Genomic DNA, 18,321 nt, shown 5'->3' on the forward strand with positions numbered 1-18,321 from the left:
ACAGCAAAAGCAATGAGATCTCACTTCTGACATAAGATTATTAAAAAACCGAGGCTTCTGTCTTACTAGCGCTCATTTTCTCTGCCTCTTCTGGCTTGCTTGCTCTGGTGAAGCCAGCTGCCAGGTTGTGAGCTGCCCAATGCAGAGACCCACATGACAAGGAACTGAGAGAGACCTCCAGTCAATAGCCTGCGAGGAACTGAATCCTACCAACAACCAGGTGAGTGAACTTGAAAGCCAGTCCTTGCCCAGTGGAACCTTTAGATGACTACAGCCCTGGCCAACACCTGACTGCAACCTGGGAGAGACTCAGAGAACCAGTTAAGCTGTGCCCAGATTGCTGCTTACAGAATCTGTGAGATAGCATATGTTGTTATTTTAAGCCTCTAAATTTGGGATAACTTGTTATGCAGCAATTGATAACTAATACACCAGACAAGCAGCTACACAAGGTAATGGGTTTTTAACATCTCCCCCCAATCTCTGGATTTGTTTGAACTAGGCAGAGAAGGCAGGCGGGGGAAGCATTAGTACATTTTCCCCATAAAGTCAATAAAGTAACAGCAAGAAGTGATGAGTATAATGTCCCTAATGTTATAGCTTGTATAATAAAACACGTTTGAGTGTACTTCTTGGGTTTGTTACAGTATAAGCAATAAATATGAACTTTAAAAAGTGAATTTTCTGTGAAATATTTGCAGAAATCACAGAAGATGACAAGTGTAGTGGAAAGAGCCCAGGACTTAAAATTAGGCTGATTAGTGGAGCCTTGATTTCTTTATCATAAAATTGGAATACTAATCCTGAGTTTATGGATCTAAATGACATAGGCACTCAGTTCAATGCCTGGTCAATTGATGCCCTTTAGCTCTCCTTATGTCAAGTGATAAAGTTGAGGCCCAGAGAGGTGAAGTGACTTGATGTACCCACCGAGGATGGGATCTAGGACCTACTTCTGATCTGATATAACCTAAATTACCAAGCGACTGAGTGGCAGAATCTGAACTCTGAACAGGTCTCTGCTTCCTCCACATCACACAATGAGCCTCAACCCACCACCTCTGTGTGTCTAACTCCCAAGAAGAATTCCTCTTGGAACTTCTGTTAAAACCAATAACTCGAGCGGAGTTTGCAACACACTAAGAACAAAGGCTTACAAAGACAGATGGAAGAAGAGTGGCATTTCCTTTAGATAAAGCCACATTTAAAATACCATCTTCCCAAACACAGTCTTTCCTCCACCCTCTATCTTTGATTTTGACATTGATAGAGAAGCTTTCAAGAGAGCAGCATAGCTCAATTAGATGAAGCTACTAATTTGAAAGAACAATGCATAATGAATGGCACTTACATGTGGTGATGGTAACAGCAAATGTCTTCTCCCATTTTTCTCTCTGGAACATTATATCTTGTCTTCTTTCCCCTTTATGTATTGTTAAGGACTATTGCAAGGTTGTGTGTGAGAGAGAGAGAGAGAGTGAAAAGAAGAAAGAGAGTGCAACTGCCTTGGAAGAATAAAAGGTGTAGAAAAAGATGCGCCTGATGACAGGTGGACATCAAAGCACCCAGACTTCTGAAGAGGGGCTTGGTCCTTCCCCCATGTGCTCAGGTCTGGGTGTCCTGATCCACAGGATGAACAAACCAGAAAAAACCCACCATCCTTCCAACTTCCTGGAGTGCTTTGAATTAGTACAGGACACTGCCATGCTTCTTCTTCTCCACATCTCATCTTATGAAGACTGGTGCAGAGAACCGCCAGGGAGCCCACCCAAATTTTGCTCTCCATTCAGCACACAGCTAACATCCTCACAAGCATTAAAAGCCAAATATTTGAGCTTCCTAGTATCCTATTGCACATTCTTATATAGCAAAAGCATCAGGGTAAATACATTCCAGATAAAACCATCTATGAATTAACAAATGAATGATAAAAAGGAAAATACAAAATCGGACATAATCATTGCTCACTTTTTCTCCTTCATTTTACTTGGATTATCCATGCCGCTGATGTGTTATACTCCTTGACAGCATTTCAAATCAAAGTCATTTGACTGAGAGGAAAAAAGGTATTTGCCCAAACTTTATAAATCTTTTTACTCTTCAGAGTTTGCATCATGTAGTGGAAAAACCAGTGCCAAGGAGTGGGAAGACCTGGTTTCTAGCTTGGGCTCTGGCAATAATTAAGCAGCTGGGTCATAAAACAGCAGGGTGATTTTTACAAGGCTCCTTCCTTCCTCCCGCGTCCAGGGCGAACTAAAGCTTCTCTCCATCTCCACAGTCATTATCTTGTCTGAGTCGTGTTCACTTCTCACCTGAAATAGCCTCCCAGCTAGTCGGCCTGCTTCACCCTCAACCCCTCCAGCTCCTTCCTTCCCACACAGCTGTCAGAATGTATTCACAGAAAGGAATCAAGGCACGTCGCTCTCTACTAAAAACTCCCATGCTTTTCCACTGCCCACCCTTCCCATCTCATCTCTTGCTATTCCCTCTCTGTCCACCACCCGCCTGACAGTCTGGTCTTTTGCCAAGCTCTTTCTTACTTCAGGGCATTTTTCTTTCTTCTTACCTCTGCCTCAAATGTGCTTCACCCATTTCTTCTCTCAAATCACCCCAAAGTTGATACATAATAAATATTAGTTGAAGTAAATGAATAAATGAACCCAAATCCTAATTTGTTCCTGCCATACTTCAACTTAAATATCAGGTCCTAAGAGAAGATTACCTCAATCATTTTAACCATAAGAACATCTCCCCATTATTCTCACATATCCATCTTTATGTTCTTTTTAGTACTTACCACGTGGTGACTATTTTTTCTTTTCCTGTTGTTTATTTGGTTACTGTGTGTCTTTCCTATCAGAATTGAAGCTCCCAAGGGACAATTTCTGTCTTCTTCAGCATTGTGTTCTCAGTGCTCACTATGGCATAGTGCCTAGCGTATAGCAAGTTTGTAATAAATATTTGTGGAAGCAAATCAACAGTGAATGAACCCAAGTTCTACTTTATTTATCCCTTACCTAAAGACCTTCCAAGGTTCTCCATAGCCTATCAGAAAAATACTAGACTCTACATGATCTAATGTGGCTCCTCCTCTCTTCTCTAGCATTAGAAAATTACTTGCATTTCCAATTAAACCATATTCTTTTGAACTTCCATTTCTTACATACAAAGTGTTTGCCTGGGATGTCAACCACTACCTCCCCTGAACATAATCCTCTTGGCGAACTTCTATTTTTCCTTCAAAACTTAGTTCTGAGGGACCCTTCTTTGGAAAGCCCACTTTGATGACTTTCTCCTCTCTGTCTATTTTCCCCTGCTCCGGGTGGTAACCCATGCTTCCCTCTATTTTAGCACATGTAGAATGTTTCCCTAACTAGAGGGTTTTTTCTCGAGGGCCAGAATTGCTTCTTATTACTCTCTGTCTCTTTGTTACCTAGTACACAGTAGATTTTCAATAAAAGCTTGTGAGTAAATATTTGGTGAATGGCTGACTCACTCTTTCTGAATAGTATAGGAGTGTAAGAGGTACCATTACTAAGGGCACGTACTATAGAATGCACTCATGCTCAGGTCATAGCTCAAGTGCCGTTTAGTGCTAAAAAAAATCCTCTTATCATGGCTTAAATTAATATTTTAAGCTGCCAAAGCTTTTGGCTTTGCAAACCAGTGTCCCTTGAGGTCATCCTCTTCAGAAATGCTGCGTAGACCCTGGACAGCTGTAAGGCTGTCCTGGTTTTGCCCTTGCAAAAAAAAAAAAAGTAAATCCTGACTTGCCCTTAGACTTATCTTCTTTTGAAGACGGAATCAGCCACTTAGAAGGCATAAATGTATGACTTTGTCAAGCTGAAGTCTGGATATTGTGTGAAGTCTTGGATGAAAAAGCATGGGACCTGACAAGATGTCAGGCAAATGGAGAGGATGAGCGTCCTGTGCCCTTGTTTGTCAGATGTGGCTAATGGCCTATCTGCATCAGAACCGTCAGGGCCTCAGGGGACACTGGGGAACTGAGTCTGTCTCTGGGTGGGGATGGTGGAGCCACAGGCTACCTCAAGTCCAGCCGGTGAACTCACCCAGAGTCCCTCCCTGCCTTTGTATAAGTTCTGGTGTTTCCTTCCTTTCTTCTCACTTGTAAAGTGAGGGAAGAATCAGATCGATTTGAGGTAGAGCCACATTTATCCCAGAAAAATATTAAAAATAATTAAAATAACACTTTATATTTGTCTACTTGTCTAATGCTTTATAATTATGGGATGTTGTCATTCATGGAAAACAACCATAAGCATGACGGAAAATGTGAAACTGTGTGTTTGGAAATGAAAAATGAGTCTTGTAAAGCAATGTTTCTCAAAATCTGTCCAAAAACCGTCTGAGATTTTTTTTTAAAGTCTGGATTTCCAGAGCCCTGAAAGGCAGATGGAGGTGGAAGTGCTCTGACAGCAGCCTGGGAATTAGCATTTTTGGTGAGTTCCCTGGGTGAGTCTTATGCAAGCTCAAGTTTGAGAAGCCACCTTGAAAGCATATGACTTTTTCATTAAAGGGTAGCAAGGCCATGGAGGTAAAATCAGGACAAGTGTCCCTGGGCACAGGTAACCAGAGGATTTGGGCAGAATTTAAAAGGTAGGTTATTTTAGAGGAAAAGAATAAAAGAAACTCAAGATCCTGAACTGAAAAGGCTAAAGTTTATATGGTAGAAATGAGGCACTGACTACAAAGGGAGGCCTATTTTTCCCAGTGTAGGGATAGGGCATGCGGGCACAATTACCATCATCAAAGGGTTCTTCCACGCATCACTAAATAAAAAGTGGCTCTGGGACCACAATCACCTATTATTAGAAATGTAATAGTCATATCTTATTTTAAAACCTGTTTTTAATCTACAGCCACCTGTAAAACTAGACTAAACAGATCAAATGTTAAGGCTATCTAAAAATACTCTGAGCAGAAACATAATTAGGGTTTTAATTAGGATTATCATTCAGTAGGCTATGTTGACAAGCCTGAAGAGATAAGCCTCTATCAGCAGCATTAAGTTCTAAGTGTTTACTAGATTTGCAGGTCTAAGCCATGTGTTTTTTTGGACCGTATAGAAATTATGTTGAACAAGTTTCAAAATCCAAGTAATGATTGCAATTTATTTTCATTTAAAGAATATTCTCACTGCAGTGATTTCAACTGACTGAACAATATGTTGTTTCGAGGTTCCCAGCTCATGAGAAAACTTAGCTATAGATCTTATGCTCTCTAAGTTTCCAAATACTACTTCGGGAGAGAACTCGGAGCATTTTTGATTTGCTTTCTCAAGGTTATTGCATTTGTGTCGTATGCTATAGGACACTGTGAAATCTCTTGATTTGATTAAGTATCATACAAGCCATTCTCTGTGCAGAAGACAAAAAGTAAATATTTTTAGATATAGTCAACGCTATTTATTTTTTTGTACTAGCAAGGGAACCTGGTAGTGTAGGATTTAGCAATATGTATCTATGATCTTTGGTATTCATATATTAAATGATCACATTAAAGTGATCATTGAAAGAAAACATGCATTCGAAATTAACATTTCAAAATAGCTGTCATAGTGTGGTCTGCCTGTAGAAACCCCCCTCAAAATGAGAAAGAAAATGTTTTAGCCTCTTTATTTGGTTCCCTTACTCAAATATTTCATTCTGGAAACTACTTCTTAGGCAGATGAAAAGAGCTAGCTTAAGGAAAATTATCTTTTTTGTCTCCTTAAATTCCCTCCCAACTCATAGTTTCTGTGAGATTGGAAAAGGTTGTTAAATGTTCTAGCTGAAAAGATGGAAGGCATCTAAGGGAGACTCGAGTACAGTTGTCTGCAAGCCCACCTGTTGAGGTCATTGGCCATGGTGGCCTCTTGTGCTTTTGTGCCAAGAATGTGTTCTCTTTGAAAGTGGTGAGTTGACAGAGTTCCTTATCCCAAAAATGTGTCTCAGAAGTCTTATGCCTTCCTTACCCACAAACCAGCTCTTTTCTCATAAACTCATAAGCGTCACTACAATTCTTCAAACAGAAACTTGAGAGGCATCTTGACTTTCCCTCCCATCTTCCCTGCATACAGTCCCATCAAGTAGATTTGTCACTTGTTTTCTCAAATATACATCAAATTTTGCTCCTCCTTTCTGTCTTCGGTGACATGTTTGTCCAAGTCATCATCACATTTTGTCTGACTAGTGCAATACCTTGAGTAGGTATCTTTATCTCTACTCTTTGCATTCTCCAATACATTTCACACACAGCAGCCGGAGTGATTATGAACATAAGGCATATCTTATCATTCCCCTGCTCAAAAGCCTTAGTTACTTTCCATTGCACTTAGAATGAAACCCAAAATCCTTATCAATGCCTACAAGAGTCAGCATTACCTGGACAATGCCTATCTGTCCAATATGACTTTGGGCCACTGTATTCCTTGCCTAGTAACCTCTAGAACCCTGGTCTTCTTTCAAGAGGTCAAGATCTTTCCTCCCTCACCTAGCCCAGAATGTTTCACCCTCCCCCCACCACAACCCAACTGCCTGACCAACCCCACACATCTGTCATCCCTCAGCTTCAACATCATTTCCTTGAGGAGGACCTCTCCAATTACCCTCCCAGCCAAACTGGATCCTCTCTCTACTTGTTTTATTAGTTCAATCTTCTCCTTCGGATTAGAAAATCCACAAGGGCAGGGACCACGTATATTTTGCTCACCACTCTATCTTCAGATCTTGCATAGTTCAGGAAAAAGTTATAGAACAAATAGATAATTGAAAGAACAATTTCCTTTGGTATTTTAACACAAAAATTAAAAATGCCAAGAGAAATAAAACAAGTGTGTTTCCAGTTGCTTTTATGTCATCTTCCAGTCTTCCATAGAAGAGCTGCAACTGAGCAGGAGTAATGCCAGGGCCCTGAAGTTCTTTCCTCTCCAGATCTCATCATGAGCTCTAGAAGGATCAATAAAACTTCTTTTCCCTGGGAAATGTTGGTGTCTGTTGTTGAACCAATGCAAGAACAGATATTTTGTTTTAGTGAGTGGTATTTCATTAACCAAGTTATCTCCGTATCCTTTGAAGTATGTCATCAGATTCTTCAAAAAAAAAAAAAAACAAAGCTCCTTGAGATTGGCCTCAGCAATGATTTTTTGGGTATGACACCAAAAACACAAGCAATAAAAGCAAAAATCAACAAGTGGGACTACATCAATTTAAAAAGATTATGCTCAGTAATAGAAACAATCAACAAAATGAAAAGGCAACCTATGAAATAGGAGCAAATGCTTCCAAAACATATATCTGATAAGGGGTTAATGTTCAAAATATATAAAGAATTCATACAGCTCAATAACGAAAAAACAAATAATCCGATTGAAAAATGGGCAGAGAAACTTAATAAACATTTCTCAAAAAAGGATATCCAAATGGGCAACAGATACATGAGAACATGCTCAACATCACTAATTATCAGGGAAATGCAAATCAAAACCACAATGAGAATCACCTCACACCTGTTAGAATGGTTCTCATCAAGAAGACAAGAAAAACAAGTGTTGGTGAAGCCATAGAGAAAAGAGAACCAACTCTTGTGCACTGTTGGTAGGAATGTAAATTGGTGCAGCCACTATGGAAAACAGTATGGAATTTCCTTAAAAAATTAAAAATATTTTCAAAGTATACTTTGAAACTTATAAACCCACACATTTATGGACAGCATGGTGCTGGCAGAAAAACAGACACACAGATCGATGGAACAGAATTGAGAGCCCAGAAAGAAACCCGCACATCTATGTATGGCTAATTTTCGACAAAGAAGCTGAAAACATACAATGGAGATAGGAAAATCTCTTCAATAATTGGTGTCGGGAAAACTGGACAGCCACAAAACTGGACAGCAAAAGAATAAAAGTAGACCACTATCTTACACTATACACTAAAATTAACTCAAAATAGATTGAAGACTTGAATGTAGGAAGTGAAACATAAAATTCTTAGAAGAAAACATAGACGGTATGCTCTTTGACATAAGTCTTAGCAATATCTTTTTGGATATGTCTCCTTAGGCAAGGGAAACAAAAGGAAAAATAAACAAATGAGACTGCTTCAAACTAAAAAGCTTGTGCCCAGCAAAGGAAACCATCAACAAAATGAAAAGACAATCTACCGACTGGGAGAAGATATTTACAAATCATATATCTGAGGTTAATTTCCAAAATATATAAAGAACACATACAACTCAACAACAAAAAAACAAGCAACCTGATTTAAAAATGGGCTGAGGATCTGAACATTTTTCCAAAGGAGATATACAGATGGCCGACAGGCATATGAAAAAACGTTCAATATCACTAAGTATTAGGGAAACGCAAATCAAAGCCACAATCAGGTATCACCTCAGGCCCTCCAGAATGGCTATAATTAATAAAACAAGAAATAACAAGTGTTGGAGATGATGTGGAGAAAAGGGAACCCTCATATGCTACTGGTGGGAATGTAAATTGATGTAGCTGCTATGGAAAACAGTATGGAGACTTCTCAAAAAATTAAAAATAGAACTACCAAATGATCCAGCTATTCCACTTCTGGGTATTCATCCAAAGAACACGGAAACAGTAATTTGAAAAGATATATGCACCCCTATGTTCATTGCAGCATTATTTACAATAGCCAAGACATGGAAACAACCTAAGTGGCCACTGACAGATGAATGGATAAAGAAGATGTGGTATATATACAGTGGAATACTACTCAGCCATAAAAAAGATGAAATTTTGCATTTGTGACAACATGGATGGACCCTGAGGGTATTATGCTAAGAGAAGTAAGTCAAACAGAGAAAGACAAATACCATATGATTTCACTCATATGTGGAAAATTTAGAAAAATAACAAACAAACAAATAGATACAGAGAACAGATTGGTGGTTATCAGAAGGGAAAGGGGTGGGGGGAGGGCAAAAGGGGTAAAGGAGGACATTTGTACTGTGACAGATGGAAACTAGACTTTTGGTGGTGAACACAATACACTGTATACAAAAGTTGAAATATGATGTGCACCTGAAATTTATATAATGTTATAAACCAATGTTATCTCAATTTAAAAAATTAAAAATAGAACTACCATATGATCCAGCAATCCCTCTTCTGGGTACATATACAAAGGAAATGAAAACAGAATACTGAAGATATCTGCACTATATATATGATATGTGTGTATATATACACACAATGGAATGTTGTTCAGCCAAGAGAAAGAAGGAAGTTCTGCCATTTGTGACAACATGGAGGGACCTGAAGGGTATTATGCTAAGTGAGATAAGTCCAGACAGAGAAAGGCAAATAACCGCATGATATCATTTATATGTGGAATCTAAAGAAGCCAAACTCTTGGAAACAGAGAGTAGAATGGTAGTTGCCAGGGGGTGGGTGGAGGGAGGGGTGGAATTGGGGAGATGCTGGCCAAAGGGTACAAACCTGCAGTTAGAAGATGGATACGTTCTGGAGCTCTATTGCACAACATTGTGATCATAGGCAACAGTACTGTATTAAACATTTCAAAGTTGCTAAGAGACTAGATCCCAAAGGTTCTCACCACAAAATGAAATGACAATGATGTGACCTGATGGAGATGTTAGCTGACTCTATGGTGGTAATCACATTGCAATATAAAAATGAATCACATCAACACTTGTACACCTTAAACCTACTGAACGTTATAGGTCAATTATATCTCAAAAACCCCACAAAGCCAGACAAAAAGAACAAGGAAATTGAAGGATAGATGACGAAGAGCTGCTATTATCTGACAGTGAATTATACACCAACCACCTGGGTCATTGGGCTCTCTTTGCTTGGTTAATCCTGGCTTTTTGGCTTGCCCAGGCTCCAGTTTCCTTCCAACACTTCAATCCTTAAAATGGGTACAAGACTTGAGAGAGAATTATTTTGGGGAGCCTGTAAGAATATGGAACTTACAGGGGTAGCAGAGGGTATCAACCTGAAATACAAGAAGCATTAAGTCAGCAGTTTGAGCAGAGTCTGCAAGGATAGAAGTCTGAACTCACAGAACTTGTCTGAGAACAGCGATACCGAGCCTGATCATTGGGCTTAGATGAAATAATAAGAATGTGCTGTTTGCCAACTAAGCATTTGCATTAAATATCCTAACATGGGCACTGTTCCAATTCAAATGTTCAACAATTTTTCTTTCTTTCTTTCTTTTCTCTCTCTCTTTCTTTCAAAAATTAGTTATGCTGGGGGGGCTGGCGACACATCAGTGACCACAGCAGATGTGATGCTATTGTCACGAAAATTACAAAATAATGGGAGGCAGACTTCAAAGAAATGCTTTCACAAAGTAGTTTAGTTACAATTGTGATAAGTTATATAAAAACGTACAACAAGAATGAATGACAGGGTTACCTGTCTCGGTTTGAAAGATCAGGGAACGCTTCCTCAGAAAATGACATTTCAACAAGATCTGATGGCTTTCTAAATGCCTTGCACAAAGCGTTATAAATGCTTTATAAAATGCATCTCCTAAATGCTTTGAAAAAACTTAGAATCTTCTGTGCCCTCATCATTTTTCACACCTTCTATTCTTCAACTTGAAATGCTTCATTTAGAGGTACAGTGGGAAAATCACATTCATTGGTCTGAGTATACAGTTTTTATCTTTGTTTCAGACTCTTTGCACCTACGAAAGGAGGCTTTATAGTAACACAAACACACATTTTTTAAAGTTATACAATATCTTCATATTTTGAGCTTATATGTGCTTTTCATGATCACTATCAGTTTGTTCCTACTCTTAGGAAGTGCTCCAAATATTATAATTATAGTCAACAGAAGTCCCTCTGATTGTATTTTCTCTTTGACTTTCTCTAAGTACAAACCAATATTGGTTCCTAGAAAATGAATATCTAGTGTTGCCTCTGTGGAAGGGAGAAGAGGGTTGAGATTGAAATGTAAAGAACTTCAGCTTTTTTTAGTAATGTTTTATTTCATGAAAATAAATTGAAGCAAATATTATAAAACGATAGTATATTTTGAATTCAGAGTGTAGGTTTCATGAGTGTTATCTTTTCTATGATATGTCTTTTAAAATTAGGGCCTCTGATTTGAAATCCTACAATTAGTTAGTGAATGAGTGAATGAATGAGTTGCTGTTGTTAGTGCCATCTGGTCGATTCTGACTCCCATCGACCCTGTGTACAGCAGAGGGAACCCTGCTTGGTCCTTTAGTGCCATCCCTTCACCTTCCAGCTCTCTATCAGGCCATGCTCTGCTACTATTCATAGGCTTTTCACGGCCAATTTTTTCAGAAGTGGGTGGCCAGGTCCTTCCTCCTAGTCTGTCTTAGTCTGGAAGCTCTGCTGAAACCTGTCCACCAGGGGTGACCCTGCTGGTATGTGAAATACCAGTAGCATCTCTTTCAGCATCACAGCAACACGCAGCTGTCACAATATGACAACCAACAAACGTGTGGTGTGGTTCCCTGACTGGGAAATGAACCCAGGCCACGGAAGTGGGAGCACTGAATCTTAACCACTAGACCACCAAGGCTGGCTAATTAGTTAGTACACACAACCAAGAGTCATTAAGCACCTATGACATACCTGGATTTGGGCTGAGAAAAGTACTATGAAGAAAGCACTCTATCCATGTATACTCTACCCACGTACAGTATGTGGAAGCTTCCTGATTTAGGTTTCCCCACAATAAGAGGTGATTTTTAATTGAGATTAGATGACAATTAGATCCGTTTATGGAGTGTTTAAAAACAGCCCTGCCTATTTACATCCTGTTAAAGAGCAAATGCCTCTTCTCCTTATCTCCTCTTCTTCCCTCCCCTCTCCTGTCCAAGATCATTGCCATGGTAATTCATTTCCTCTAAATGAGCAAGTCTTCATAAAATGTTTGAATGGACACATTCAATGAAATAAGAATGTTGGGTATTCTGTCAAATAAAAAGTTTGAAGACCTTAAGGCCGAAATCCAAGAGTGGATATCCTTTGTGCCAAAAGATGCTAGGTAAGCTTGCTTTTCGTTGGTTCAATTTCTAAACTGAGTTAGCATAACTGACAAGCTTTTGGACAAATTATGAGAACTCCTTTTCACTCTTTCCTTTGCTTATGGTAGTTCCTTAAATAGAAACTATACTCCTTAAAGCAAATATTACAAAAAAGACACTGCTGATGTCAAGTGGTCCGAACAGCGAGTCTGCAAGTGGAACCATAAATTCGAGCGCCATGCATACTCAGTCATGTTCATTCTTGCCTCTGAGCTAAGAACTTACCTGAACAGAGATGATTACCTGCTAGTCTTCTGATAACTAACTGACGACATGAGGTTAAAGGAATCTTGTTCAGGCAGAAAATGGGCAAATACTGCCTTCACATTATTAAATAGGTCTTTACCTATTTATATGTTTCTATTATAAAATCTGAAGGAGTCTCCCAAATCATCTTTAGCTAATTCCTGACAGAATGGTATTCTAGCTGTGAAAGAGCTTTCTTTTGAAATCACATAATTGTTGCTGTATTCGGGCTCATATACTCTGAGTTTTCATGGTGAGGACAAGAAAAGCAATAACCAACAAGGCGCAAAGGACCGAAAGCAGGGAGCCTCTGGAGCTTTATGCCACTATTGGGGATTCATTAACAGGAATGGTACTGTGCGTGTGTTGGGACCATTATTGTTATGGATAAGCTAATACATTAATAATTTAGTTTCCTGGTTTTGATTTTTCATATCATTTCAAAGTTTGTCTCATTTATAAATATATCCACTGGTATGGTCATAAGTGATAGAAACAAAATATTTTCTTCAAAATCTATTCTGTAACCTTGAGTCGCAAGGTGGTAGAAAACACTGAACAATAGAAATGAGGGGCCCAAGTCCTGGCTGAATTCAGGGCGCCATTTTGCTTTTTGCTGTGATCTCTGCCCTGTGAAGAATGCGTAATATGGGAAATTCTACAGATTCAATAACAAAGTTGAACTGCCCATCCTAATGCATTTAGTAGCTGAATATCAAAAAGGAAACAAGCTTATGTGGAATATCTATCCACCTCAATCCACTTCCGTGATCTACTCTCCAGCAAAGATGGCCTTGTCATTTCAATTTCATAAAAATGCAGTTGGAAGCTCTGGGGCACAGGTCATGTTCTCTGAAACATAGTTTAGTGTATCTTTATTAAACTCCCTTCTCGGTTTTCTCTTTAACCACTATTAGAACAAGCAACAAGTAATTTTTGCCCAAGTTCTTCTTGAAAACTTTAGTTTTCACCTTTCAGGCTTAGATTCCATGTTGGGGGGCTGCTACTCTGAGTAGCCCCACTCCCGCACAGATGCACGTAATCTCCTCAGAGGAGGCTGTGCCTGCAAATGACAAGACGCAAGTGGGGAGAATTGGCAACTACACAAAAAAAGATGCAAAATAATCTCCACCTACCAGTCAGATGCTACTCCATCAGAATGGAAAACAATGGGGAGAATGAAGATCATTCAGTTGAACATGATCCATTTTGAGCAATCTCTAATCAATTCAGGGACACCTCCTCTTCACCCCTCCTCTCCCCTCCATCAGCTGTCTGCATTTGTGTAGCTCTGAGCACAGCATTAAGAAGACTTTGACAAGGGTGTCATTTTGATCTGAATGTCTCAAAATGATTGGAGAGAAAAAAGTTCTCTTTTTGCCTTCAACTCCAAAATAAAAATTATGTGAGAAGGAGAAAAAAGTTTCCCCAAGAGGTCTACTTTGATGATGTCTTATAGGACTGCCCTGAGCATAGAGATAATTTCAGGGTAGGCGGGAGGGTGTGACATTTGTCATCATTCATTAGGAAAGAATTAGTCAGGCCAGCCCAATAGAGGCTAATTTCTCCCCAATTATAAGGGCTTTAAGGGGAAAGAACCTAGAATTTGTAGTTAGAAGTTTGGCTCTGTTCCTTATTACGTATGTGATCTAGCACGTCGTTAACATCTTGGAGTCTGTTCTCTTATTTGTAAAGTAAGATAATACCTAAATTAGGGTAATGTGAATATTAAATGAGGTAATGTATGTGAACATGCTTCCTGCGGTATCTAACTTATATAGGTAGGCGATAAGATCTGAACTGAATAAAGACACAGAGTTCAAAGTCTGCAATGACGGGAGCTTAACCTTGGGCTACCTGTAGGGTGAGTGGCAATTCCTAGACCGGGATAACACGCATTGAACCCTACACCCCATATGTGCCCGAAACGTACACGTACATTGCTCAAGCCAGGTAGGCCTTGAGCATGAGTTGAAGGAGGGAAGACTTGATGTGAGGGTATCCACTCTGGCTCTCTCTCTCTCTGTGCTTTCCTCTCTGAGGCCTCCCACTCTGACTCTTGCAGCTGTGACTTCACACAGCACTTACTTGCAGACGACACAGGCTGTCCTCAATCACAGATACCTTAGAAACTCTTTGTCACTGTGTTTCTTCTCCCAAGAGTTCTTGCTGTGTGCCTTTGGTTGATATGTCTCATATTGCATCTATAGTTTCTCTCTCTCTCCTACTGCAATTCATTTAGTAAAGAAATTGTATTATTTGTTCTGTAGGGCCTCTTACATTCTGGATTTTACTACTTGCATTGCCATGTTTTTAACCTTTTCCTTTATCTTGTGTATTTCCTGTAAAGTGGTAGCTAGATCCAGAGGCATTTTAGATTCAGATTCAATGTTTTGTTAAGATCACCCTAGAGATGATGTCGTGTGCTTTCCCCAGCATCTTCAAGAGGCAGATATTCTGTGGTTGTTTCTCTTTTTGGCGACATTGAGACTGATTAGTGGGTTGGAGTATGTCAGCCTGATTCACTCTTTATAAAGTTTGCCCAATGGTTTTAACAGCCACTGGTAATTACTGCTAGATCCATTATTTCATTGGGTTTGCAAAATACTAATATTATAATTCTATCATTTCTTTTTTATTTATTCTCTGAAATTCTTTTAAAAGTAAAAACTTGCACTCATCAAGCATTTGATTACTCTTAGGTATCACATGGGTAGGAAAGACAATATAAATGTTTACATTTTTCTCTTTACCAGTTTTCAGAATAATGTATTGCTTCCCTAGCATTCTTCAAAGATGACCAATAATGTTGTTGTCGTTTTTATTTTTTGATGTTATTATGAATGCATGGATCTTAACATATTTAATATGTTTCCACCCATTATCATTACTCTCCTTTTTAACATTCAGATCATTTCATCTTTGGCCAGTGGAATTACCTGCAATTTGGCTACTAAATCTTTTTAACATGACCCCAGTAATCTTGAATAACTCCCTTGTTTTCTGGATACAACAAAATATTCCTGATTCATCTTGAACCTTTTCCGCCCCGGATCTGGCATCGCCCATTTCCCCAAGCAGTCCTGTCTTATTTTACTGGGAAATTTTATTTAGAGACCACAGTCTGGATGTTAGAAGTGGTCGGTATGACTAGATGGATCATTGTTTCTTGGCATTTCTAAAAGACACAAGTGCAAAATGCATTTTATTTTTAGAGATATAAATATGAGTTTAATTCAAATATTTCCAAATCAAATTTATTATTCTGTAGTGTTAACTTTTTCTGTTTTATATTTATATCTTGTCTTAAGCTGAAAATGTTGGTTCCTAAATATAATAGTTTCACAGTAACAAATGTACTGTTGGTACTATTGATATGATTGCTGAAAATAGTTTAAAATTCCCTTGTAATTCTTCTTACCTTAGGATATATTCCAACCATAGATGTACTGTCAAAGTATACTGTTTTAATGTCATTTGACATACTCTTCTCTGTAATTAAGTCAACAACTCAATACATAGATTCATTTGTTAATTTTGATTTTATTTTAGGAACGGCTTTTTAACCTTAATTTTGCAATATATACATAAACTATAGAGTTGTTAGTCATGTTATTTATTTTTATAAGTTTGAATTTTAGGGATATTTACACTTTGTGATATGTTGCAAATATTTTCTTTTATTGTCATTGAGCTTTTTACTTTGTTTCAGTGCTTTGGTCACATAAGAGCTTTTTAAAAGTAATCCAATTTATCAATTATTTTCCCTTATTGCCTCTTGCTATTAAGTTATAGTTTGTAAAGTTTTCCCATCCCAGGTTAAGGGTAGTTCATTTAGTTTTCTTCTGGAACTTATACAGATGGGTTACATTTGGACCCTTGATTGATGTTAAATTAATCCTGGTGTATGGTTATGAGGAATGGATCCAATTTCATTCTTTTTTATCCAGTTATCCCAGCACTACCTGATAAGAAGTCCACCATTGCCCACAGATTTGCAATGCTACCTCTGTCATATACTAAATGTTTACTTGCATTGAATTTATTTCTGAATTTTCTATTTTGTCTATCGGTCTGTTTATGCACATGCTAACACAGTGTTCTTTTAGTTTTAGTCTTTATATATATTTTAGTATTTGGTAGAGCTAAATTCCCCTCATGGTTCTTTTTTATGGTTTTCTGTTTCTATTATTGCTTCTTTATCTTTTCAAATAAAGTTTATAATTAATTTTGTCCAGTTTCAGGAAAAAAACCTTACTGTTTTATTAAAATTAAGATATCATTAAATTTACAAATTAAAATTAACCTAGGGAGAATTGACGTCTTTTTTTTTTTTTTTTTGATGAGGAAGATTGACCCTGAGCTAACGTCTGTTGCCAATCTTCCTCTTTTTGCTTGAGGAAGATTGTCGCTGAGCTAACATCAGTACCTGTCTTTCTTTATTTTGTATGTGTGTTGCCACTACAGCATGGCTTGATGAGCAGTGTGTAGGTCCTTGCCCAGGATTTGAACTGGTGAACCCCAGGCCACTGAAGCACAGTGCGCAAACTTAACCACTGCGCCATGAGGTGGCTCCGAGAATTGACATCTTTATGGGAGGGAATTTTTCTATCCAAAAACAGGTTCTATCTTTTAATTTGTTCACGTCTCCTTGTTTGTCTTTCAACAGCATCTTAAAATTTTCACCCCATAGGTCTTGCATTAACCTGCTTGCATTTTGCTGAGCTTCTCAAATCTGTGGTTTGATGTTTCTTATCACTTTAGAAAATTCATGATCATTTTCTCTTAAAATATTACTTCTACCCCATTCTCTCTCTCGTCCCTCTGGAATTCCAGTTACACTAATGTCAGATCCCTTTATAACGTCCCACATGCTTTTATAGTTCTTTTTCATTTTCCACATATTCAGTTTGGATATTTTTTATTGACTTGTCTTTGAGTTCCCTAACCCTCTCTTCTACCACGTGTAAATTACTATTAAATCCATCTATTGAGTACATAATTCCAGTTATTGATTTTTTTTGGTTTTTCAGTTCAAGAATATTTATTTTTTGGAAGACTTCATGTTTTGATGAGATTTTTTCATTTTTAAAATCTATTTTCAGCACATTTAACTCTTCTAGTTAATCATATTACTCATAGCTAAAAGGTCCTTGTCTGCTAATTCCTGTATTTGGATCAACTATGAGACAGTTTTTGTTGTCAGTTTTTTCCTCACAGTTTCGGTCATATGGTTCTGTCTAGCAAGTTCGTTATTTAATGCTGGACATTGCTAATAAAACTTTTCAGAGTTTCCAGATGATGCTATCTTCCTCCAGAGAGATGTCACCACTCACTCTGTCTTGGCAGATAGTGTCTTAGTCCAAGTATGTGCTAAGATAATCAGAAGCTGAGTTGAAGCTTTAGTAAGATTCTCTTTATCTCTGAGTTACTTTCCTCCTAGGAAATAGCTCTATTGTTGCCTTATTGTTTTGTATCGCTGTCATAACAAATTACCACAAACTTAGTGGCTTGAAACAGCACTTTTACTTTTTTACAGTTCTATACATGAGAAGTCTGACATAGGTTTCACTGGGCTAAGATCAAGATGTGAACAGGGTTGCCTTCTTTTCAGGAAGCTCTAGGGAAGAATCCATCTCCTTACCGTTTCTAGATTCTAGCGGCTCCTTGCATTCCTTGGCTTGTGGCCCCTTCTTCCATCTTCAAGGCCAGCAGTGTAGCAGCCTCCAATCTCTCTTTCTCTACTTCTGTGGTAACATTGCCTTTTTCTGCCTTTGATACTCATGTCTATCTGTTACAAGGACCCTTGTGACTAGATTGGGTCCACCCAGACATTCCAGGGTAATCCCTCTATCTCAAAATTCTTAACTTAATCCCATCTGCTAAATCCGTTTTACCAGGTAGGGTAATGTGCGCATAAGTTTGGGGAATAGAGTACGGCATCTTTAGAGGCCACTATTCTGCTCACCACAAGTCCACCAAGCAGGGTTGACAGATTCAAAAATAA

The sequence above is a fragment of the Equus quagga genome, chromosome 6 (genome assembly GCF_021613505.1).
Source record: "Equus quagga isolate Etosha38 chromosome 6, UCLA_HA_Equagga_1.0, whole genome shotgun sequence".
NCBI classification, from domain to species: domain Eukaryota; kingdom Metazoa; phylum Chordata; class Mammalia; order Perissodactyla; family Equidae; genus Equus; species Equus quagga.